Below are 24,710 nucleotides of genomic sequence, written 5' to 3' on the forward strand. Positions count from 1 at the left end.
GCCTTCCTTTTTTATTATTATTATTATTATTTTATTTTTTATTTCCCCCTCTTGGTCAGGTTAAAGCGCTCCTGAGGGGTGATTGACGGGGGTTGCCATGGAGACCCCAGTTTGAAAAAAAGTCTTGTTAGTTGCCAACTCTGTGTGTTGTTGTTTTACAACTGTGACCGACCGTCACATGAGAGGGGGGACAGCTGGGGGCCGGAGAGCACAAAGGGGAATGGCTTTTTAATGGAGTGCCTGGCCGGCGCTTGAAGACTCAATAAAGAGTTGCTAGTGAGTCCTCTCGCTGGGCTCGGCCCAGCACATGGGGGCCGAAGACCCTTTGTTCCACAGGAGCTGGGATGGGAAAGGTGGGAAAACCAGTCACTGAGAGGGGAAAACAAGAGGCCTTCCCCCCCGCTCAGCTATTTTCTCTCACTCTCAGGGTGCCCGGATCGAGGGGACAAAACCCAGTGTCTTGGACAGGCTGCCATGCTGGGGGAGGCAGCTGGGGGAAGGGGAGGAGGAGGGGGCAGCCTGCCTTGGGCTCCGTGGCCCTCAGTGTGAGGCCAGGTGGCTGATGGGAAATGGGGCCACTGAGAGGCAGGGGCAGTAAGGGGCCAGGCCCTAATGGGAACAAGACGGCTGCTGGATGGCTTTGGGAGGAAGAGAAAGGTTCTCACACTGTGGGCCAGGAGAACTTGAGTGTCCACGGTGGGTGTCGAGAAGCAGACCACAGCGTGGCCAGGCCCAGGTGGCTCTGTCTCTCTCCTCTACCAGCTGCCCTATAAGGCCACTCCACCAGCTGCTGCCTCCCTCACTGCAGCTTCAGGTGTGCAGTGCCCAGGCAGAGGCCACAGCCCTCAGGAGGGGCTGAGCTTGTAGTCTAGAACTGGGCCAAGAACTCGGCCCCGTTCTGAGGGCAGGACCAAGGGCCAGAATCCTGACTAGGGTAAGACCAGAGTGGCTGAGGGCAGCCATTCTCAAAGAGCAGTCTCAGGCCTCTGGGGGTTCCTGAGACCCTTTCAGAGGCTCCATAAAGCCCAAGCTACCTCCACAATAACCCTAAATGGTGACATCCCTTTTTCAGTGTGTGACACTGCACAGATGCAAATGGGACAATGGGGTACAGGGCACTGATGCAGCTCCCTGGTACAAATCACAGCAGTGGCACAAGCAGTCGCGGTGTTCTACAACCCCACATGCTTTCATCTCGGAAGACCAACAACCCCACACTAATTACCTTAGTCTTTGACGGGGCCACAAATATTTTCAACTTTGGGCTGGGGATTTAGCTCAGTGGTTTCGCCGTCTGCTGCGCAAGTGCAAGGACCCAAGTTCAATCCTCGGTAGCAAAAAAAAAAACACCAAAAAACAAATATTTTCAACTTTTAGGAAATCTCAACCCTTGAGTACACATCTTTTTGAGACTCCAAGGGGTGAAAGGGAGGCACACTTGGAGCCCTCCTGCTGCAAACTCAAGTCCAAGGCTTGGCTGAGGAAATGAACTTGCATGGCAGAGCTGGGAGCAAGTGAGCTGCCTACTTCATGGAAGGCCATTTTTATCTCAAACAGCCATTGGTGGACACTTGCATTCTTCTGATTTGAGTATTTGGCAGCTATTTTCTCACAAATGACCAAAGCAAGCCTGCCACTTCAACGGGAAAAGACTGAGAACATCTGTTACTAATGATAAAATCTGAGCTTGGGCTTGAAAATGAGACTTTTGGAAGACTTGTAGTTGCCACTGTGACTCTGACAGCATCCCGATACTTAACAGCTTTTCTGATGGTATCAGTGAGGATACTAATGACCCCGATTTTTAAAATGTCAAGATATGAAATATGTCAACATTCAGAAGATATGAATTTCTCAGTGAACCAGTTTTTCTCCGATGATCCACGTATAAGGTTGCAAATTCTTGGATCGGGGAATGAGTCAGTCCAAGTGTGAAGGAGACCAGTAGGTTTTCGTTTTTGTTTTTCTTTTGGTACCGGGGATCAAACTTGGGACCTTGCGCTTTCGAGGCAGGCAGTGGAACCACTGAGCTAAATCCCCGGCCCCACCAGTAGGTTTTACTATAATAGTACACAAAGTTCACACCACAAGGAACATTTGAGAGAACATCACTTGTTGAGTTTTGGTGTACTATCAAAGAACAAGACCCACAATTATCTGCAAGGGTAGGGAAATATTCCTCCTCTTTCCAACTGCACATGTGTGTGAAGCTGGATTTTCTTCAACACCTTCAACTAAAACAACCTAACAGAAAGGATAGAGCACAGAAGCTGATGGAGAATCCAGACTAGTAAGTCAGATATCAGGGCTGGGAATGCACCACAGTTCAGCATTAGAGCTCTTGCCTACTGTATATGAGGTCTTGGGATCGATCCCCAGCATGATATATACATACATAAATTCTGTTAAGTCAGACATCAAAGAAACTTGCAGAAATATAAAGCAACACCCATCTTCTCATTAAAATTTTGTTTTAATAGCTATTCTCACGCACAAAAATATATTCTTTATCTTGATATAATGGATTGATTATTGTTATTTTAAAATGAATTAATAAATGTTTCTACAATTTTCAATTTTAATTTCTAATATTGCAAATATTGATAAATAATATCTGCACAACCCAAAACTTTGGGGTCCTCCATACTTTCAGGAATATAAAAGAGTCCTAAGATCAAGAAGTTTGAGAATTACCGTCTTAGGGCCATAGGAACAGAAAACTCTATGCAGTGGGACTCTGTGGAGTAGGGCACAGAAGGGACAATTCTCTGGGCCCACAGTTACCTTTGGATTTGGGGGGGGCCTGTTTAGCTACCACTGCCAAGGTATTTGAGGAAAACCATGCACTGTATCGTATGTAAAAGATGAAGGTTGAGTATTCCTTCTCCCAAATGCTTGGGACCAGAAGTAATTCTGATTTTTAAAAATTCTGGAATATTTTTATATAATACTTGCATATAATAATTATATTTGTATATAATCCTGGGTGTGGAAGCCAAGTCTAAATATAAGGTTTTTTTTTTTTTGGTACTGGGGATCGAACTCGGGTCCTTCTGCTTGCGAGGCAGGTGGCAGAAACACTGAGCTAAATCCCCAGCCCCTGAGTCTAAATGTAAAATTCATTTATATTTCACACACATACACATGACAGAAGGTAATTCCATACGATATTTTTAGTGTGTCTACACTTTGCGACCAGTCCCACAAGGTCAAGTGTGGAATTTTTCAATTGTGGTGTTACATCTTCACTCAAAGTTTTAGGTTTTGGAACATTTTGAATTTGGGGGTTTTGGACGAGAGGTATTTAAGCTACACAACCTGGGTTAGGATGGTGACCCCAGGCAGTACAAAGGCTTGGGCAGACCCAGACACTAGACACTCCTGGCAAATATTAAGAGTCACTGGAGGAATGGTCACATCACCCCTGGCTGGAGCAGGTCTGGTCCTACCGTGGGTGGGTGGCAGCAGCTCGGGGTGCAGGTGAGGCCCACTGCCCTCCATCAGAACATAAAGAGGAGCTGGCAGAGAGGGTGCCCAAGAATTCAGAGACGAACGGGGAGTCCTGCCACCAGTGTGCAATTCACAGCATGCCCTGGGCCCCTTCCCAGGGACTTGCTAATTATCTTCCCCCACTGTCCCCTGGGGACCAGGCTGGAAAGGAGCAGAGGCGGCTCGGGCACATTTCGCTCCTTTCTGCCTGGGAAAACCGAAGGCCCTTCGGACCCTAGTCCAGCTGTCGTGCAGAGGTGTGGAATTTTCTAGGAAAACTTCAAAATTATCACTGAAGGGAAAACACATGAAAACTGATCTTGAAGAAGAGAAACAGAAGTAGAGGGTGGGACAGGTTTCCCAGGGACACCGGCAGTGCAGGGGCCTAGGGCACAGAAGCCAAAGCTACCGGTTTTCGTTTCACACCCAGAGTTCCCAGGACAAGACCCAAACTTGACCTGGGACCTCAGGTTGGCCTTTCCTGCAGGAATTTCCCGCAGAAGCCCTGTGCCTTCTGGGGACAGCAGGAACTCTGAGGGACATCTATGTCCAGGGACATCTGACACTGCCCAGTGAAGGTCAGGATGCAGCACCCCAGGTAAACCCACAGCACCCCTGAGAGAGCTGCCTTTATACAAGGGACCACATCAAATGCTAGGGCCTCATCAAGGACAGTGGCAGAAAGCCTTCTACAGGTCCCTGCTCTCAGAGGCTAACAAAGAAGTCTCTAGGCAACTACAACTGCAGGGACACAGAGGAAGTGCTTAGTTCGGTGCTAAGGCAATAGAGGAAGGCTTTTGGGAGGAAGTGGCATTTCTGATGAGACCTGCAAGAACTGCTCAGAAGAGCCGACGTGGTATAGTTGGCAGGAGCCTGGGCCCTGGGTTTGAATCATTTGCTGCTACTTCTTAGCTCTATCGTCCAGAGCATTGGCCCCTCCTCCATGAAATCAGAGTTGACGTTGGTATCTGCCTCAGAGAGTTGCTGAGGGATGAAGTGAAACTCTTCTTGGGCTAAAGAGCATAGCACAGGGCTTGGCACACACTAAAGACTCAACAAATGCTGTTATATTTACAACCACACAAGGTGCTATTCTCATCTATAACAGGTCCACCCTGGCCAGTCCCCGGACAGACCCAGACCAGACCAGGCAGAGCCACTGGCCCAAGGAGCACAGGCAGCTCTGGAGCTATCGGCCTCAGCCTCAACTCTCAGTGTAGAGCAGCCATGTATGGGGTGGCAGGGGACAACCCTGGGCCTGATGGAGCACACGGCTGCCCACCTTCCTGGGCCTGCAGCATGCTCAGCATTGATTTACAAGAGCATGCGTCTTCTTCCAGCACGGAAACTCCAACTCACCTGGCTGGGAAGAAGCGGGGGAAAAAAAAAATCCCACAGCTATGCCCTCCCCTGGAAAAAAAATTCTAGGAAACAAAATACAACGACATCTTTTTATTTTGTTTTTTTCGGTAATTATACTAAAGATGAAAAACTCATAATAAACATCTCCCAGTCCCCACCTGCTAACAGTAATTATAATAGACTCAACAATAAATGGTAAAGCAGGGCAGAGCTGCATCTCGGGAATTCTCTAGGGCATGTGGATTAGCTTGGAAAGCCTGAATGATTAAAATACACTAATTAAAATTTTGTGTTCCTTGGTAACTCGTCTGCCTGGGCCCCTGGTGTTGGCAAAATGGGAATTAACGTGACAAAAGCAACACAGAGGGTTTTTGTTTTAAATAAAGAAAAAAAAGAGCGAGAAAGAGAGAGAGAAAGAGAGAGAGGGAGAAGGGAAGATCTATATAAACAAGTTCGACACCAGGAGAGAAGAAAGGCAAGGTGGTTTTCTTTCTTTCTAAGTGCAGTACCGAAATGTCTGGGATGGGAAGGCACGAGGCAGAGGGGAAGGAGGGCGAAGTCCTTTTGCTACCCTGAGGTCCTGCCAGGGGAGCAAGTATCCAGGGGCCACTGTTTAAAAACAATCACCAGAGAGAAGAGGGTGGGAGGCAGAGAGGTAGGAGAAGTAGGGACACTGTGTGCCCACCCAGGCCGGCTCTCTGATGGCATTCCTCTAGGACGGGCCACATACCCCAAGCTCCCCACCTCACGGCCAACAGGACCCTGGGAGTACGTGAGGGAGCTTCTACCCCATTGCAGTTGCACAAAAGAAACTGAACACTTTTGAGTTGCCCTTAGCAACCTAATTGCATCAGTACATTGCACACAGGAGCCAAAGTAACTGAATTTTGATGAAAAGACGGTGGTAATTTACGGCATCACAAAATTAGTTGTCATGGCGACGGGTTAATTACATCTCAAATTAACAATGCAAGTGTGGTGAAATTAAATATAAATCATATTTTCTGCATAAATTATAGGGGTTGATTAGACCGGGGCTCTGGGAGAGGGAAAGGTTGAGCCGCCACGGGCCCCAAGCTGCATTCTGAGCTGACGAGAGAGGCGCCTGCAATTGCGGGCACGGACCGGGAGTTCTGGGAGGGGATGGGGGACCTCGGAGTCAGGCGCCAGGGCTGCCGGGCTGCCTCCCTGTGCTCTCACTGCCACTCGCAGGCTCAGCCAGCTCCACGCAGCGCCAGGGCTGTCCCTAAAGTTTGCTTCTGTTTGGATCAAACTTCGGCTGGGGAGGGAGGTGGGCTGGCAGGAAGGAGGGATGGCTGGCGCCTCTCTGCTCAGTGCCAGGGACAGAAGTTCTGCCTTCACCCATCCCCAGCCACTCCCAGGGTTTCTGTGCTCTGAGCCCTCTGAGACGGCCACAGATGGCTGGCTTAACCTCAGTCCCCTCAGTTAAATGGGGTCAAACGGTTTCTGAGATGTGGGCATCTGCCTTGCAGGGGATGAGCCCTGGTGCCACCCAAAAGGCCAGCAATGCATGGCTTGGAGCTGCACCAAGAGGACAGTGTGAACTGTAGGTACCCAGGGTATCCTGAGGAGCAGCACATGGTTATGGGCAGCTGCAGACACAGCAGGTTGGAAAAGGTGCCTACCCAGCCAGCTCTGGGCATCATGGATGCCACTCCTTCTACCCAGGGATAGGCAGTGTGACCTCTTGCCACCTTCTAATGGAGGAAGGATGCAGAGTTAAAGGCGGAGGAGACCCCAAAGATCACCGTGTCCCTCCTGGGTACTCTGCCCAGCAAAAGACCACCCAGGTCACAGATGAATGCCCAGATGCTCATGTCCCAGTCCCACCCACCTGTTGCTGATGGGGAGCACTGGCAGCATCTCTAGGCCCTGTCATGGAGCACTGCTGGCCCAGCTTCAGCTGGTCTCTGGCAACCCTAAGCCAGGCAGTTTCACCTGGTTGCCGGCCACTCCAGATCATCCTCTCCTCGAACTCCTGGTTTTATTTCTCAGGGGCTAGAGAGCACCAGGAGACTTGGACTAAAGTATCAGGAGGCCATGAGCCAGGACTTCTGAACCTCAGTGAGCAGCAGGTCACTGAGAGGTTCATCAAGCCCATGGAGTCCTCAGTCGCTTCCTCTGGGGAGTCAGATTCAGCTGTCTGCACAGGCCCAGAATCGTGTCTTCAACTTGCTTTACCAGGGAGTCTGATTTGGAAGCCCCAGGCCCACATTTAAGAATGACACACCCCTGACGTGGCTCTTGTTCCCATTTTTCAGGGAGGGAAACTGAGTCCAGCAAAGTGAAATCCCTTTAAGACAGGGCAGAGCCGAGACTCAAGCCCACCTCTAAGTCTCACTCATCACATACAATGCCCCTCTCCCAACAATGTGCCAGGCACCATGCCAGGCCACGTGGGAAAAGCAGGGACAAATGAACCCCAAGTTTATCCCTGAGAGGCACAGGGTGTAGGAGGGCACACGGGGTCAAGCAAACAGCCATGGCCTCACTCACCTAATCCATCACTAAGGCACAGGAACATGGGAGTCACAGAGGGGACAAAGGCAAGGCAGGGATCAGCCCATACCGAGTCACTTGGCCCAGGGCAGGAGGCACACAAGCCTGCAAATGCTTCCAGGGCCGTGGTCTGGGCTGAGTGCCCAGTGGGGCTGTGCCACGCTTCACCTGGCCCAGGTGGGAGGAATTTCCTGAAAGGCTTCTGCAGAGGGCCGGGTGAAGGAAGGAAGAGAAGGCCCTTGGCAGTCCCCCTGACCACGGATGTGCATGTGCAGCTCATGAATATTTCAGTGGCCATTTATTTATCCCTGCACCATCCAGCGGCGGGGGCCATGGACCCAAGGTGGATAAATATAGCCACCGGGCGATCAATGAGGCATCCGCTCTCCCTACCAGCCACATCCATTAGGCTCCTCGTTCCCACAACCTGCTGGCTGGGCACCTTGTCCTGCTCAATTGGTTTCCGATTTTCATTAGCGGTGGAGGCACAGCCCTGCTCCAACCCTGGGCGTCCCCCTCACCCTTCTGGGCCCTCCCCCTGCAGGCCGGGCCTGGAGCCGAGGTTGCTGACAGCGTGGAGGGGCCTTTCAAAAAGCCCTGCCTTCTGGAGGAGGGAAGCGAGGGCCGGTGCAGGGCTCTTTAGCCAGCCCTCACTTCCCTGGCTGCCCCTGGAATAGAAGGGGGTGGGGTTGCCTAGGACTCCACCACCAACACACAGGCCAGCGGGCCGCACCCCTGGGGAAAGAAAGCTGGAGCTCTTGACTGTGCACCCTGAAATTCTGGGTCATTGTCATTCCTGGACAAACGATGCCCCAGGGAGAGTGATGCAGCTAGAGATCTTTGGCCTGCTACAAGGGGACCCCGGCTTTATCAGCTCAATGTTTCCCCTGAGCTGGATGTGTCATACAGGCCACCCTGCCCTCCTGGTCACCAAGGCCAGCCCCTCACTCCAGGCTGCCATCCAAAGGAACAAGAACAGACCAGGCACTCTTGGTGAGCCTTGAATCAGCCCATCCTGGCCAACTGTGGACCCTGCTTGTTGTGCCAGCTGAGGACATTGAAAGTGGTCTGGGGTACAACACTGTGGGCACTGAATAGTCAGACAGTGACAGTGGGGACACCAGCCCTTTTTCACTCATTCAACAAATAGTCACTCAACACTCATGATGGACCCAGCAACTTCTGAAGCATTGTGGAGGATGGTCTAGCTATGAACAAGTCAGACACCAGTCCTGCTTTTGCAGAGTTTGCCCTTGTCAAAGATGGGAGTGAGGGGGCAAATAATCAAGTAAACAACTAAGGAGTTCTAGGACGACAACAAAACAAGGCAAGTGATAGTGACCAAGGAGCCAGGGGGCTGCTCTAGGTACCTCGAGGAGGTGATATTTGAATCCAAGATCCAAATGATGAAGGGAATGTTGCAGCTTAGGTCTTCTGGGTCAGGAAGATGGGAAAGCCTCAGTCGCAAGATGCTGGTACAGTGGAGAACAGAAGAGCACCGACCCCGTCCCCTTTGGTGCCAGGTGGACATAGGCCCAGTCTGTGGCTGGCAAGACAGGTGTCCATGACAGGATTGTAGAGACTCAACATGTCCCTGGGTGGGCAAGAGAGGAAGAGCTGCAGAGGGGGAAGGACAATGACTGTTGGAGGCCCAGGACCCCAGCCACCAGCCTGTTGGTCACAGACATGCCAGGACCCTCCTGGGGACCCTACCTGTACCAGGAGCCTGCAACTGCCGCTAAGGGCCAGGACTTTCCAGTGCCTGACTCCACCCTAAGCTAGCTCCTGAGAGCTAGAATCCTGACCCCCAGGTCCATTCACAGCTCGATGGAGACACAAAGGTGGGGGTTGGAGGTGAGAGGAAAAGATGAAGCACAAATCCCAGAGGGAGAGGGAGAGGGAGGCAGGCCTGTGCCTTTAAAAGAATTTTCATTTAAAGGCTCTTCTCTCTTCCACCATTTCAGTGATCTATATGCAAATATGCTAATGAATGCAAATTAAGACACCACTTTTAGTCCCAATTTAATAGAAAGCATTAAAATACCATTTTTTTTCCAAAAAACTCCATATGCATGAAGGAAGGATTTTTTTTCTTCTTCTTTTTTTTTTTCTTTTTACTTTTCGTTAAAGTCACATTCCAGCAGCAATTTTATGCTGTCAAAATGTTCTCAACAAGGGGAGATTTGACTGGTTTCCCTGCAAGCCAGTCATAGGAAGGTTGGGCTCAGCTTCGAGTTCTTCGTCTTCGTCTCCGTCTTCTTTTTTTTTATTTTTTTAAATTTTTCAGGGGGCGGTGGGGAAAGAAGGAAGAAAAAAGACAACCAAAACCAAGCCACACAGGTGTCTTTTGGAGGCTGGCTTTATTTCCAGGCCAGCATCTGCTCCCTCTGGGCACACTGGGTATGAAGGGAAGAAGCCACCTGTGAGGTGGCTGTGTATGATCCAGGTCACTCCTGCTCTCTCCTGGCAAGTGATACTTGCACGTGCCACTCTGTGTGTGTCACCATGAGGGACATCCTCCGGGGGCTCCGCCACCAGCCAGGCCCAGCGCAAACACATGGGGTCCTTGGTGAGGAGGCCACCAGAGCGGAGGGAGGGTATGACAGTGGCACCACGCACCAGACCTGGCTGCACCACGGGACTGGCTATTTTCACCATTCGCTGCTCCGTAATTAAGCTCCGCAGCTCCTACCAGGGCCCACAGACCCTTCCTAGAGTCCCCCTCTTTGGCATTCTGGCCACAGTGCCATCCTGTCCAAAAGACCTTTGTCAGAACAACGGAGCCACCACCCCTGTAGTGCCCCAGTCACAGTGCCGCCCAAAGGTTGCAGGCTGAGCAGGCAGGGGCTTTGTCTGGGCATTGCAGTCCATTCTTGTTTCACTAGACTCGTCTCTGGGGTTTGAACCCTGACCCCAGCAGCTCAGGTTTGGGGTCCTCTTGCTTGTCCTTCTTGGCTGAAGTTGAGTCTCAGAGGACTGTGGGGAGCCTCAAGGTACTCCGATCCCAGCCAAGATCCTCCTTTGGGGAGGCACTGCACAAGCAGCCCCACAATGCAGGTGGAGCCCAGGGACAAGGTCTTGGTCCAGACAGCGCCACAGTGGCCTGGTGAGGTCTGTGTCCTCACTGCAGTGAGAGAGAAAACCGACCACCTTCCACTCACCCAGCACCACCCTCAGGGCTTTGCAGCGCTTTAATTCAGTTGGCTGTCTCGGGGTGGCCCTAGGGCATAAGAAGCACCAACTCTAGCAGGACATGGTGATGCACAGCTGTAATCTCAGCACTCAGAAGGCTGAGGCAGGCAAGTTCAAGGCCAGCCTGAACTACATAGCAAGACTCCGTCTCAAAACACACACACACACACACACACAGACACACACACGCACACACACACAGCACTGACTCCATGACCAGGATCACCCAGAAGAGAAAGGCTCAGAAAAGTGAAGTTGCCTGCCCCAAGTTGTGATCAGGTCCCAGAGTAAGTCCCGTATCCTCTCCCCGAGCCCCTGGAACCAGCTGGAAGTCAAGGAGCCTCACTTTCTGGCCAGCTCTACCCCTCCCAGTTAGGAACTTTACGCCAGTCCCCCATCCCACGCCATCTGCCCCACTTGGGAGCCTCAGCTCTACATCTGTATAATGGGAGAGAGAGGTCACAGCCATTGGTGGCACCTTCTGGCTCCATCTGCCCATGACTGTGGAACAGATGGAAGAGAAACAGGTGGGCCCTGCGGGGCTCCCCACGCCAAGGAGTGAGGCAGTACCTCCTGGGGCCTCGAGGCGCAGGGTAGAGGCTGAGAAGGCTGTTGGCCAGGAAGGTGGGGTTGGGAACAAGGCTCTAGAAGGAGGGAGTGGAGGAACAGAAATTGAAACTTGGGGGCAGGGGCAGGGGATGTAGCTCTGTGGCACTGTGCCTGCTTGGCAAGCACAAAGCCCTGAGTTTGATCCCCAGCACAGTGCGGGGTGGGGGGATGATTGGGGGCAGATGTTTGGTTAAAAAAAAAAATCAATCAGAAAAATTCTTAAATTTAGCTTTCAAAGCTAACCAGAGCAGATTCCCACCCCAGAAAACTGTTCGAAGGGACCCAGCAAAGTAGCCAAACGTGGTGGTGCACAGCTGTAATCCCAGCACTGAGGAGACTGAGGCAAGAGGATCACCCCGAGTTTGAGGCCAGCATAGTGAGTTCAAGTCCAGCCCGTACTACATGAGATGCTGTTTCAAAACAAAACAAAGCGAAACAAAATGGAAACCAGCAAGCCAGAGAGGCCCTAGCAGATATCCTGGGGCCAGGTGTGGGCAGGAGGGGACAGGTAGCAGACGAAAGGGGCTGGGACACGGCCCCCCGAGTTCATGCCCAGGGTGCAGGAAGGACGGGCTACGGACGCTTCTCTCCAGCAGAATTGAAAAGGCGGGTGAGGAGAGCTGACTGGCGTGATGGGGCCCGTCTAGCAGAGCTCATATTGGAAAAAAGAGATTTAGATATTTACAGGAAATACATCTGTTGGTGCCAAACCCCTGGTTTTATTGTCAGAAAGAAAAAAAAAAACCCAACCACCGAAACTCATCCTCAACTGAGAATCCACACGGAGGGAAACGATTTCCCCATCAAGCCAGTTTTATTGGATATAAATATCTAATTATTCGTACCAGGCCCTGGAATGCCAGACATTTTGCAGCTTTTATAACATGTGTAGGAGTCTTTACAAACGACTTTTATATTTATTATATATTTATATATTTATAGTTATATATTAACAAAGCTGATTTGAATTTCATCTGATTTTTTTTTTTGCTGACTGGGCTTTTTTTCCCCCCTTTTTTAATGAACCCAGAAAAGATCTAGAATGCCCCCCTAGAAGTCTCTTTCTGGGGTGGGGTTCTGAGACTGAGTGTGCCGAACCCAGAAAGCACAGAGGAGGGGGCCCCCCCACTCTGTGGTGACGTGTTGCCCGGCCCGCCCCACCCCAGCCCCTTGGTGGTCCTGAAATGCACTTTATAACCACAGGCCACACGGCAGGTCGATAGCACGCCATGACACGGACATGATGTCCCAAACAGACAAACAGGAATATTGACTTTTCCGACAGAAAGCCCGCACTCACACTCCGTGCAACCCTTATGTCAGCCTCTCGAAGAGCAAGGAGGGGGCTGGAGGGCCAAGAGCTGAGGCGGCCAGAAAGGACAGGGAGGCAAGGAGGACAGAGGGAAGCTGCCTTGCAGGGAATTATGCGGAGCAGGCTGTCATCCTGAGGCCCATCTTCATCTAGAATTCATGCGCTAAAGTTCTTTTGTTTTTCCTCTAAATGGTGTTAAAAAAGACAGTGAACTCTCGGCCTGGACTCGGGGCTAGGTGTGCTGGTCCCAGCTCTGGTGTGAACAGGTGGCGGCAGGCTTGAGCTAGGCCTGAGCCCACGATGTCCCCCACACCAGGCCTCGCTCCAACCTCCTGCTCTGCCCTGGCTTGAGGTGCTTTCTCCAAACTCGTCCCAAAAAACAAAGTTGCGGAGTTCAGTCTTTTACCCAAAGGCTGGAGCAGTGGAAATCTTGCAGCCGAGGGGAGCCTGGGCTGGGTCGCTGAGGGGCTGCACGGATGCGCACAGGGGGAGCACACTGACATCTCAGAGGCCTCTGGGCGAAGTGCCAGTCAGCTTCCCAGGCAGGGGCGGGGGGGTGGTGGCCTGAGACAGCTCCAGGAGGGTGCCAGAGCCCTCGGCACAGAAGGCCAGAGGTTGGGGGACAAGAGGAGTCTGGGTAGAAAACAGAGGATCCCGGGAGAAGTCCAAGTCGGGAGGAGCTGCCGCTGGAGGCCCAAGGGCCAAGGGAACCACTTGAGTTTGAGTGATATTTGAGGAGACTCTGGCCAGGGGCTGGCTGTCCCCATGGATGGGGAGAAGGAAACCACTGCTCCAGAGGGCTCTCACTCAGACTGATCGATTGCAGGAGAAAGGGCTCAAGGTTAAGGAGAGCCCTGGGCCTCCCTGAGCCCTGTGGAAGAACGCCCTGCATCCTCCTCTGCTTAGAGACCCGAACTCAGGGGGCTGGGTTGGGGCCGGGGGAGCTGAGAACAAACAGCAACCACAGGAACAGAGTTGAGCCATTTCAATTATTCATATGCCAGATGGATTCTTTTCCTGCCTTTTTTCTATAAAAATAAGGAGGGAGGGAAATGTGGAGGAGGGGGTGCAGGGGAGAAAAAAATAGAAATCCAGCTCCCCATCTGCACCCTCCACCAGCCTTGGAGACTTCTGGGACCCCAGACAGTGGCAGAGCAGGAGTGGGGATGGAGTGCTCACCCCCTCTCCCTGGCAGGGACCAGAGACATCCTTTAGGTTCCCAACAAGCGGAGTGAGAAGCGAGGGAAATTGCTGAAGAGAGGGAGGGTGAGCGAGAGAGAAGCAGAGAGCATGAGGGGAGGGGGAGGCAGCAGAAGAGGGTTCTGACCTTCTGTGAAGGATATAAAAAATCCAGCCGCCTCAGGGGACACCCAACTATCTAGCATATTGCTGTTAAAATGTCTGCAAAATTTAATACACTTGGCATACCATCTAATCAGTCCTTGGAAACCCGGGCACTCGCCCTCCTATACTCCAACTGCCTCAGACTTCAGGCCTGGGGGACTCCCACCCCTGGCCTTCCCCAAGTTTGGAGAAAGTTGTTCCCCTTTCATAAAGAATAGCTGCTGTGGCTCTTAGGACACATTTCATCCTGAAGCAGGTCCAGAATGTAGAGGGTTTCTAGGAAGCAGGAGGCACATCGATCAGAGAGAGCCAAGATGGGGTCCTGGGGCCGGGACTCCGGTACCCAGACCTCCTGGGGAGGCACCAGCGTAAGAGAGAGGGGGTGTGATGGAGAGGTGTGAAATGACAAGGGAACATGGTCCCAGATGAGCAGGCAAAGGCCATTCATCCAACTCCTACTTAAATAGCCACCTGGCACAGAACAGCTGTGTCTCCTCCTAGCACATAAACCTGCTGGTACACGCACAGGCTCAGGCCCGGCTACATGCTGCATGTCCATCCACCATCACCCGGGAAGAGTTCCCGACTACCCCAAGTCCCCAGTAACCAGCCAGGAAGCCTCCAGACCGGCCTGAGCAATGGGCCGTTTGACCTTCTACCCAAAGCAGAGCAATCAGAGCCTGTGTGACCCGGATATTTTTGGCAGGTCACCACTTGCTTTGGCTTGACAGAGAGTCATCTCACGATGGGATCAAGGGACTCCCCAAAGCATCACTCTCCACCCCAAGAAAGCAGAGCTCTGACCAAATCCCCCCTCTTTTTTTGCTGTACTAGAGACTGAACACAGGACCTTCACACTGAGCTACATCCACACCCTTTAAAATTTTTTTTTTTTTAATTCTGACATAGGGTCTCACTAAATTGCCCAGGCTGCATTCCAGTTTGTGATCCTCCTTCTTCAGCCTCCTGTGTTGGGATTACAAGTGTGTGTCACCAGGCCCCGTCTCTGTCCATTTTTTAATTTCCTCATCTCAGACTGACCTAAGGTCTCAGGTGGCCTTGAGCAGGTCACAAGGACCCCAGGAGACTCAAGGAACCCTGGAGAGTCTGCACTTGCTTCCTTACAGGACATAGGCCGGGTGGGCCAGACCCCTCTCCTGGTAGGATGGAGCCCTAGCCCCCCTTGCTACACAGGTAGGAAGAGAGGCAGGGAGGAGAAGGGAACAAAAGGGTGTGTAGGCAGGGCCAGCTTCTTGGGCACGGCATCTGCACAGTCTCAGGGCCCCGTGACCAGACACCTGCTCACACTGATGTTCTATTGTCATGATCTTGAAATCCTTCAATTTCAGGACAAGGGGTCCCCCACTGCATCCTGTCCTGGGCCCCATGAATTATGTAGCAGGTCCTGGGTGGGGGTTTTGGAGAGATTACAGGACCTGAGTTTAAATCCCAAGGCTCTGTCCCCTCTAAGTTCATGACAACAGAAGAGCCACTAATCTTCTCTAGCTCCAGGGCCCAGCTATAAAAGGGGGCCCAGGGTACCTGTTCACACAGCAACTAGGAGAATCGAGAGGGCTAAAACAGGGGCAGGGCTTTGGGGATGTGGTTCATGCTCCTGTTCAGACCGAAGTGAATGAGGTGCATGAAGCCTGGTGGCGCTGGTGGCCGACTTGGCCGCCCACTTCCCAAGCAGCAGGGAGGGAGGCCCCTGGCACGCCCAGCCCACTGGCCCCATTCACGGTGAAGAAATTGGGACAGAGTCAGCAGGTGACCTGCCTGCTGTCACAGAGCAGCCTCAAGGCGGGGTGAGGCTGAGGACAGACTGTTCCTGCTGTCCAGGCCTCTTCCTTGGCCAAGGGACACTCGAGATGTGGATGGTAACGAGGAGGCCGGATCTGGGAAGGGGAGGGGGAGAAGGCCTCGCCACATCCCATGGAGCATGCGCATGTGTACAACAACACATGTGTGCGTACATGCACACATGGCAACATTAAAGTTAAAAACCTGGGCCAAAAAGAAAAACCCTACCCCTGCTCCATCGAAACTTATTTTAGGGCAGGAGGTAATTGCCAAGGCTCCAAATAAAAAGCCAACCACAGGCTGTAAACGGCTCCAAGTCTTTAATTAGACCCCAAGGAAAAAAAAAAAACAGTGGCAAGAAAATGAAAGTAGGAGAAGCTTCCAGTGGAGAGAACATGGATGACCCGCCCCCTCCCGCCTTCCCAATCCCCTGGCCTCCCATGGTGACTGCCACGCCTATAGCTGGCATGGGGAAAACCCCCTCCACGGGCTGGCACTGTGCTCCCTCTGCTTCCCACACCCCAGTGGAGGGCCCGCCCTGGGCCTGGGACCTCTCCTAGGGCCTGCCTCTCTGTATCCCAGCCTAGACGGAGCACCATGAGGAAAGGGGGGCTGTTTCTGTCACCCTGGAGGCAAGGGAGGAAGGTGAAGAAAACTCTTTGGACCTGGAGCGGCCTTTGGTGAACTCAAAGTTCTGCCCATCGAGCCCCAGGGCCATTCTTTGGCCACGGAGGTGTCTACCCAAATGCCACCACTTCCCGCTCCCTGGAGTATCTTCCAGGCTGCAGCCCTCACTCCTTCTCTTGGGCCATGTGGGGCTGGGTGGGCAAATAGATGACCCCATAACTTCTCCCCATACGGGCCCCTCCTAAGTAGAAGTGGACGCTCAAAAATTCCTCAGGGTGACAAGTGGCACATGAGGGGTGACACCAGGTCAGCTTGCTGTGCCATTAAAGCAAGACAAGCACTTACAGACCCTTCACCAAGGGAGGCACTGGCTGCCCACCCCGCCCCTGCTGAGCCCCTGCCCTTGGGGAACCCAGGAGGCCTCAGACTGCGGGGGGGAGCGGGGAGCTGCCCTTGGGAGGCTGCAGAGGGTCGAGGGGGTCTGAACACATTCATCTCTCTGAAACCCAAGGAGCCAACTGAATCCCACAGGCATGTACGTGCAAGGGGGTCTCACTAAGTGCCCAGGCCAGCACGTGTCAAAGCGTGGCAGAAACCATAGCGGCCACCAATGCTCCACCAGTGGCAGAGGAAAACACTCCACCCAGACGTCCAGGGAAGAGCCCAGAGCGAAACCGTCTCAACCCCTGGCAGGCAAATGAGCAAAAGCCTGATTCCTGTCCCTGGCTTCGCAACGCAGTGGGTAGTGAGGTGGCACCCGTGCCTGCCATGCAGTGTGCGGGGCGGGGCTTCGTCTCACCAAAGGTGGCTGCAAAGGCAGCAGGGACCACCGCACTGCAGACTCCCACCCACTCTCCCATGGCTCACAGCAGCTGCCTGGAACCAGAGAGGTCACACAGAGCCCTGGCTGCCCTTGGTTCCACGGTTGCCCTCTGCCCTTACCCCTTCTGAGCTCGTTCCCCGCTTCTCAGCATGAAGTCACAATGAGTTAGGAGTAGGCCTAACAGTAATAAGGGCACCAGCCACCCCTCCTTCGGTATCTGGTGGGTCCAAGGCCCTATCAGAGGCATTTGAGAGCCCACATCTCTGCAACGAAGGTACAGTTGTGCCCATTTCACAGAGGAGAACAATGAAGGATCGGCTCTGCTTGGCACAATGGTGCATGGATGGTGACCAGGGCGGCCTATCCCAGAGCCCATCCCTCCCCATCTGCCTCTGTCTCCCACTTGGTTCTCCGCTGGCTCCAGGCTAGGGCAGACCTGGCTGCCCCTTCTCTGCCGTGTCTCTTGTTTTAGGGTCTCTGCTGCTGGAACACATGTGCCTCTCGCATTTAAAATGGAAGGCAGGTGACAGCCATGACTGTTGTGCTGCCAGTTCTCATCCACCCACTGTGCCCTGCTGTGATGGCCAGGGCAAGCAGGAACTTCTTCCCAGGCAAAGCAGGTGACTGGGCCTTCCTAGGTGGCCCTGGCAGCACCAGGCTGGCCCAGCAGGCCTCCTGCTGGCCTCTCCTGCTTGCTTCTCCCCTTGTGGTGGCCAGGCTCAGCTCTCCTGGTGCGAAGTGGCATTCCTCTCGGATGACAAGCCCTATGGCTACTGATTCCCTGTGCTCTTCCTGGCTTAGGAATGGGTTGGGAGAAGCAGTCCTGGCCCCTGGCAGAGGCAGCAGGAGCCCTGCTAATTAATTTACTCTCCATCTTCCCTGAGTGCTCGCTAGACACAACCAGATGGTCACAGCACTGTGCCCTCTGTCCCTGTCTTTTCCTTGGGACCCATGGCAGCTTGCTTTCCACTCTCCTTCCTTCCTACACTGCCAAACTCCAAGACAGCCCCTTCTTCTCTAGCCATGTGTGGCCCACACAGCCCCAAATGGACAGGGCCCATGAGGAGAATCCCTGTCAAATCTGTAGTAGAGCCTCTTAGCAAAAGTTTAGACCAGATTTCAACATAAGCCTCCAAGCAACCATGCGTGCCTCAATGGGGGCACCAAATAACAGAGCGCTGGGTCCCAAGGTCAGGGAACTCAGGAGAGGCAAAGTCAAGCAAAGACCAGAGCCACAGTTCTGAGAAGCCCCGGCGGGGTGGCCCTGTCCTGTCCTGGGGGAGACTGCACAGTGACAGGGTCCCAGCAGCTGTATGATGTGAGCCCAGCTGGTGAAGCGGCTTCACTGTCTGGCCACTGGCTTTCCCCTTCTGAAATGAGGCTGAGCGGAATGCTCCCTTGGGTAGCTGCACATGATCAGCAGAGGCCTGCTCAGAGTTGGCACCCAGAGCATGTTGGCTGGGATTAGCACCACTGTCGATACTATTTTCCTGGGCATTACTCTTTTCGATTCCAAATACTCTATGAACTTTCTTTCAGACAGAGCCACAAGGAGATGGGGAAGATCTGAACTTGTGAACTAGAAGAGCCACATTTCCGAAATACTTTATCTCCAGAATCAAAACTAGTGAGCAGAGGGTGAGGGAGATTTGATCAGAGGCTGTGAGGGGTCTGGCTGGGTTACGTGAGTCTGAATGACCCAGGGCTGGCCCACCTGGGATCCAAGACACAAGGACCAGAGAGTAGCTGGTAGAAGGAGAACAGGTGACGAGCCCTTCCGGCCCCATCTTTCAAGGGATGATCTTTGGGGTGAAGCATATTTATCTAGGGAAGCAAGGGTTAACACTGGGGCTGGGAGAGGCCAGGCAGCAAGGAGCACTCCCTGTTTATTAATAAGCTATTTATCACCAGCTTTGCTTTTAATGCCATTTGGGCTTAATGTCGTTAATGAAATATAAATACCCACGCTAACGATGTCGGTCAGAGGCAGCACGGGCAGCAGACGGCTGGAGAACCAGGGCCAAACCACCGGGCACGCTGGGGAAGCAGCTGAAAGCTTAGGAAGCGGAAGAGGTTCCCACCAGCTCGGCACCCCTGGCCCCTTCTGCTCCCACCACAAGACTCCCCGCTGGCTGTGCCGGGAAAGACTGGGAGGAGGCCACCCGGGGTGGGGGGCGGCGGAGGCCTCCTAGGCGCAGATGCTGTTACCTCCTAGAGCACAGAGCCCCGGCAAGAGCGCTCCCACCACAGGGCAGTGCCCGCCTGGCATCGGGCCCCTTGGCTGCAGGAGGCTGGACTTCCACCAGCTGGCAGGGGCCCCTCTTGTTGCCCTGAGCTTCCTGACTGTGGGGAACGAAGCCAGGGTGAGAGGGGTCACGAGGAGCAGGAGCAGTTAGGACCCCATTAAACTTTCGAACAAAGACCCACCCTCTCTGCCCCCAGAGTGCTAGCCCAGCCAGCCAGCCCACTGGATGGCATGCCCTCCCTGAGAAGAAACTTGGGCTGCTCAGTGGCCTTGGGGGCGGGTTTGGAGAGGTCAGCAGGTGAGTATTTCCGTTCAGTGCCCAGAGGTCTTGGACTGTGGAGGTGGCTCTATGGAGCCGGCTGCCATCCCCGACCTCGTGCCCGACCTGCCTGTCCCTTTCTGCATAGGGCCATCCCTACCCACCTCTCTGGACTCAGAGCAGCTGTATTTAGTGCATGCCTGTCCAATCCAAATTATCTCCAGGAACTTCAGGCCTTCCCCTCAGGAGACGCATGAGGACTGTTCCCAGACAGCAGCCTTGCCTGGGAGAGGTAACCATGGGACACTGCTCTCCAGCCCTGGGACCACAGACGTCCCAGAGGGGACTTAGAGTCCACACAGCCCCAACCTGCTGGCAAAGTCCACAGGTGATTCCCCAACGAGCGGCTCCTCCGGAGGGAGCCCCAGGCTGCCCTTAGGAGAGAGCCCCAAAGCTTCCTGCCCTCCCTACTCGGGGCAGCCGGAGGAAATACAGGACACCCAGTGACACCTGAATTTCTAATGAGCAAGGAATACTTTTTTAGCTTGTGTGTCCCAAATATCACACACAACATACTTGCACCAAAAATTAGGTGTTGTTGATCTGAAATTCAAATTTCACTGGGTGTCCAGTATCTTTTCTTGTTTGCTCTAGCAACCCTATCCCAGATGCTCAGAAGGGAGCACCTGGCAGGCGACAGGACCGTCGGGGGAGCGAGGGAGAATGGAGATCCCTGCCCATCTCAAGGTAGCAGACTCCTTAATCGAGGCTCTTTTCCTTTCTCCTGTTTGCCCTCTCCCATCACTGGTCACTCCTACACTGCCCCACACCATGGCTCACCTGTGGAGGTCCCCTCTCCCCGCACCCCCCAAAGTCACCTCCATGTCCCCAAGGAGCACAGGGCTCATTTGCCAGGGCTTGGTGGAGCTCAGCTCTTCAGCTAATCCCCTGGGTGGCTCCTGTCAGATTATTAATTAGCTAAAGCGGATCGGTCCTGGAACAACATGCACTTGGACTTCAGATAAAGCAGGCCAGGGAAGCCGGGCGGGGGGCTGCTTAAAGTGACCAGACCCTGTCTGTGAACTGCTCCATGGGAGGAGGCCATGGCGGGGTGGGGTGAGACCCAGGGAGATTTCTCAGCACCCCTTTTGCCCACTCCCGGGTGGCACTGGAAGAGAGTGCATTCGAGGCGGCGGATCTGACACACAAGGGACCCATGAGGAGGAGTTGGTGACAGTTGGGTCTTTTTTTTAGTAAAGAGCTTGTGCATAATCAGATCATGTCACACAAAACTCTGCAAAAAGCATCCAGTTTCACTCCGGGTGACAGCCAGAGTTCTCTTGTTTTTTTTTTTTTTCTTTTGGTAGCAGGGATCGAACTCGAGACCATGTGCTTTCGAAGCAGGCAGCAGTGCCACTGAGCTAAATCCCCGGCCCTTAACAGCCAGAGTTCTCACAATGACCTCCAAGGCCTACAGCTCTGTGGACGGCCCTGGGCCCCATCCTTGACCTCCTCCTTCCTTCCAGGCAGCCACACCAGCCTCCTTTCTGTCCTGGCTCTGGCCTCTGGTATCTCACGGTCGCTGTTCCACTTGTGGAGAACGCTCTTCCCCAGGTGTTCATGACCCCCTTGCCTCCTTTCTGTCTTCACCCAAATGTCATCATCCCAGTGACCCTTTCCCTGGAAGCCACACCTAAAATTGCAAACCATCTACCTACCTCTCCTTCCTTATTCCATTCTCTAAACCTGCTTTTCTCCTTAACACATGTCAACGAACATCTACCCTATTCCTTTATCTCATTTATCATTTGCTTCCCTGTGCCCAGTGTAAACTCCCAAAGGCAGGAATTCTCGCCTCTTACGTTCACTGTTGGGTTTCTTGTGCCCAAATCGAGAGGCACTTGGTGTTGCTCAATAAAGACTGATGAATGGATGCAAATGCTGAGAGGAACGAGGGTCGGTCAGAGGTCAGGGCCAGACCACCATTTCTTCCGGGTCTGAGCCACGTGGGGCTGAGCCCTGGTCCACCCTGTGGGTTCCGCAAGTACCCATTTTCTCCCCCAGCCCTGTCTGACCCCACCCTTCCCCAGTTCTGGCCCCTATAGTAGGTGCTATCCATTCCCGCCTCTGACTCAGATGCATTTCCTGCTCCTGTCTTTTGAGGGACGCTCTAGGGGACCCACTTCCGTGTCACTCAAACCTCCCTCCCCAGCCGAGACTGCTTCTCTCAATGCACAGGGTGGGACACTGGTGACAAGAAGAAACCGGGACTCACAGCTGCTGCCCGGGCCCAGCTCAGCTGCTGGCAAACTCCTGGGCTCGGATTGTTTTGACTTGAGTCGGTGAAGCTGAAATATTGAGTCACAACGGCCCTAAACTTCGTTACCAGCTCTTAACACAGATTACTAAGGGAAAAGAGTTGCTTTTAATTGCTTTTCTCAATTAGCATTTCTGGAGGAGAAACTAGTGTGTAATTATACCTCCTCTCCTCTGGCCCACCTTGGCCATTGGGGTCCCTGCCCCAGGCTACCAGAAAAGGCTCCTGCTCCCAAGGGAGGCCAAGGAACCAAGCCCCTGAGAGAAAATGTGCCCAAGGGAAGTCTGTACAGGACGAAGCAGGAGGAGCCTGAAGGTCCACAGGAGAAGGACTCTCAGCCTGACATCTCTTCTCAAGGTGATGCTGGGAGCCCACAGGGGCCGAGGTAAAGCAGAGGTGCTTCTCTCCTAGCTTCAACCATCAACCCACCACGGCCCCAGATTCAAATCACCCGATAGCTCCAGACAGGGCAGGTGCTGCTGGCCCTGCCACCCGTCTTCCCTTGGACCAGTGCTTGCTGGGGCTCAGGGCCTTCTCAACGCCACGAGGAAGAACTGAGGGAGCAGCCTGAGGGCGGGCACCTGTGCCACTGGACAGAATTCCTACCAGAGCAGAACCAGGTGTCTTCCCAAACCACCTCCCAGCCATGCAGCAGCCTGGCCCAAGGGGGCTGCAGCCTCGGATCCTCTGGACCATTGTGTCACCTAATTGTGGCAGAGGCCACGGGTCCCCACTCCCCTTACCCCAGCGCCTCCCGCGCCTCAGCACCTGATCCTGCCCCTCTGCATCCCCCTCTGCAGCTGCACACTCTCCGGAGCTGCCAGCCTTGAGTCAGATCAAAGCCCTCGAGGATGGCGTTAGACCTGTCCAGTCCAGTTAAGAGTGAAGGTCATGGATCTAGTGCAGACCATGGAGGCAGAAAGCAGAAAAACCTCCCACGCGTGCATGGACACACACGCCTGCTCCCGCCCCTCCCTAGGCACACCCAGCAGGCACACTCAGGAAGACCGAGCTCTCTGAGCCAGGCTGAGGCACCAGCTGTGGGCCCGGGATGTCCCCGAGCCCCCTGCCAGCCGCTGCCAGCCTTCCCTGCTGCTCCCTCCCATCACTCCCCCTGGAGGTCAGGCCCCCAGAGCTTCCTGGAGGGAAGCTGCTGCTGTGCCACATATTGCTTTCCACTTGGGACACTGCTGACGCCCCCTGCAAGATGTCGCCAGTCTGGCCTTCCCGTCACTCCCCATGGAGGTCAGGCCTCCTGAGCTTTCCTGGAGGGCTGAGCTGGCCCATATGGCTGGGGATATGCTGCCAGCACGGGCAAGTGCTCACGGGGCCCAGCAGCCGGTGGTGACAGCTTCGTGCTTGTGCCAGCCAGGCCTTTGGCTTGCTCCTGGACTACACAGCAGTGCTTGGGGCTGCTCTGACCATCTAGGGGCGTTCAGAGATTTCCTAGCTGCTATAGTACTGGTGCTGGGATTGTCTGCTCCAGTCTGGGCCCAGAAAAAGGGACAGGAGCCCAAGTTCAAGGCTGGTGGGGCAATTCACACCTTTCCCTGTGGAAAGACTGATGGATCCCAGCTGGTGAGCTGGGGCTGGAGGCTAAGCAGGCCCCCCTGTGCATGACAAGGCCTTAGACAAACTCATTTCTCAGCCTTGGAGCTAGACAGTTGAGAGTCTGAATGACCAGGCACACAGGGAAAAGCAGGGAGAATACAGATCACCTCAAAAGCCACAGTGAGAGAAACTCAATGCCAACCAACCCCAGGCCTGGCACAGGAGACATGGAGCAAAGACCCCAAAACTGGCTTCCAACGCAGAGTCTAAGGGCCAAAATGACAGTGAGGGTACAAGTCCCAGACTGCTTCGAGCCTGACTGCTGAAAACTGGCCAGGAGGTGCCCACCCCTCACACGGGCCCTTCTTAGCATCCTGAGATGGAGTGAGCCTGCAGACGTTAAGAGCCACAGGTCGTTCTCGGCACTGGGAGGTCTGGGGAGCATGGGAGAGAGACGACACAGGCCATACACAGGGTGCTCTGAATGCTCCAGTTGACCCCATTCAACCCAACGGCAAGTCCTGCTAACTCTCTCTGAACACACCGGCGCACTCTGCCCCTTCGCCCTTCTGCCTTCTCCTCACCCCAGCTATCATCATCCCCCTCCATGGGCTGCAGCCACCACCCCGGCCTTCCCTTCTTCCCTTGGCATCTTCCCATTGCACCCCCAGGTCCATTCCCACTCTCCCCAGGGCACCCTCAGCCATCTTTAAAGCAAAATCCAGAGCACCTTATCTCCCTGTTTAAAACCCCCCAGGGTCACCCGAGAATAAATCCCCAGCTTCTCACCTGGCCCTCAAAGCCCTACACTTCCTGGCTCCCACCCTTTCTTTCTCTGGTCACTTAATGTAGTGAGCTCCTCCCACCTTAGGACCTTTAAACTACCCGCTTCCTCTTTCTAGAATATTCTCTCACCTGCTCCTCAGGTGGCTGTCCACTTCCTGTTCTTCAATCTCAGCTGACTGTCACCTCCTTAAAGAAGTCTCCTCTGAGCTGACCCCAAAGTGCCCCATGTCACTTCCTGTTGCTTCATCTGATTTCCATTCTGCGCGTCAGTTCTGTGGGGTTGTTAGTTGGCACCTCCCCTACTAATACACCATGAGGCCAGAGGCTTCTGCCTTCTCCACTTGGGAGTGAGTGGCAGACAACAGGACTCTTGTAGCTGTGAAATAACTGCAAACAAAGCTTCTGTAGAATAGCCAGAAATGGGGAGAATCTGAGGCAGACAGGATCAGGCCTGTGGTCCAGACCAAGCACAGA

The 24,710-nt window shown here is 53.7% G+C and overlaps 1 protein-coding gene across 12 annotated transcripts in view; it reads right to left on the reverse strand.

Annotated features, from left to right (window-relative positions):
• The window catches only part of Casz1 (castor zinc finger 1), a 150,243-nt gene that overhangs the window by 85,285 nt on the left and 40,248 nt on the right, over positions 1-24,710 (reverse strand). The window contains exon 3 of one of the 12 annotated variants that reach the window (XM_087214443.1): positions 8,742-8,965. The exons of the other annotated variants lie outside the window; for them this stretch is intronic. The gene's annotated coding sequence lies outside the window, so the exon portion shown is untranslated. The remainder of the gene's footprint in view (positions 1-8,741; positions 8,966-24,710) is intronic. 12 annotated transcript variants of the gene reach the window in all.

Source organism: Heterocephalus glaber, unplaced genomic scaffold (genome assembly GCF_053883595.1).
Source record: "Heterocephalus glaber isolate CG9 unplaced genomic scaffold, H.glaber_assembly_v1.0 deba00001447, whole genome shotgun sequence".
In the NCBI taxonomy this organism is placed as follows: domain Eukaryota; kingdom Metazoa; phylum Chordata; class Mammalia; order Rodentia; family Bathyergidae; genus Heterocephalus; species Heterocephalus glaber.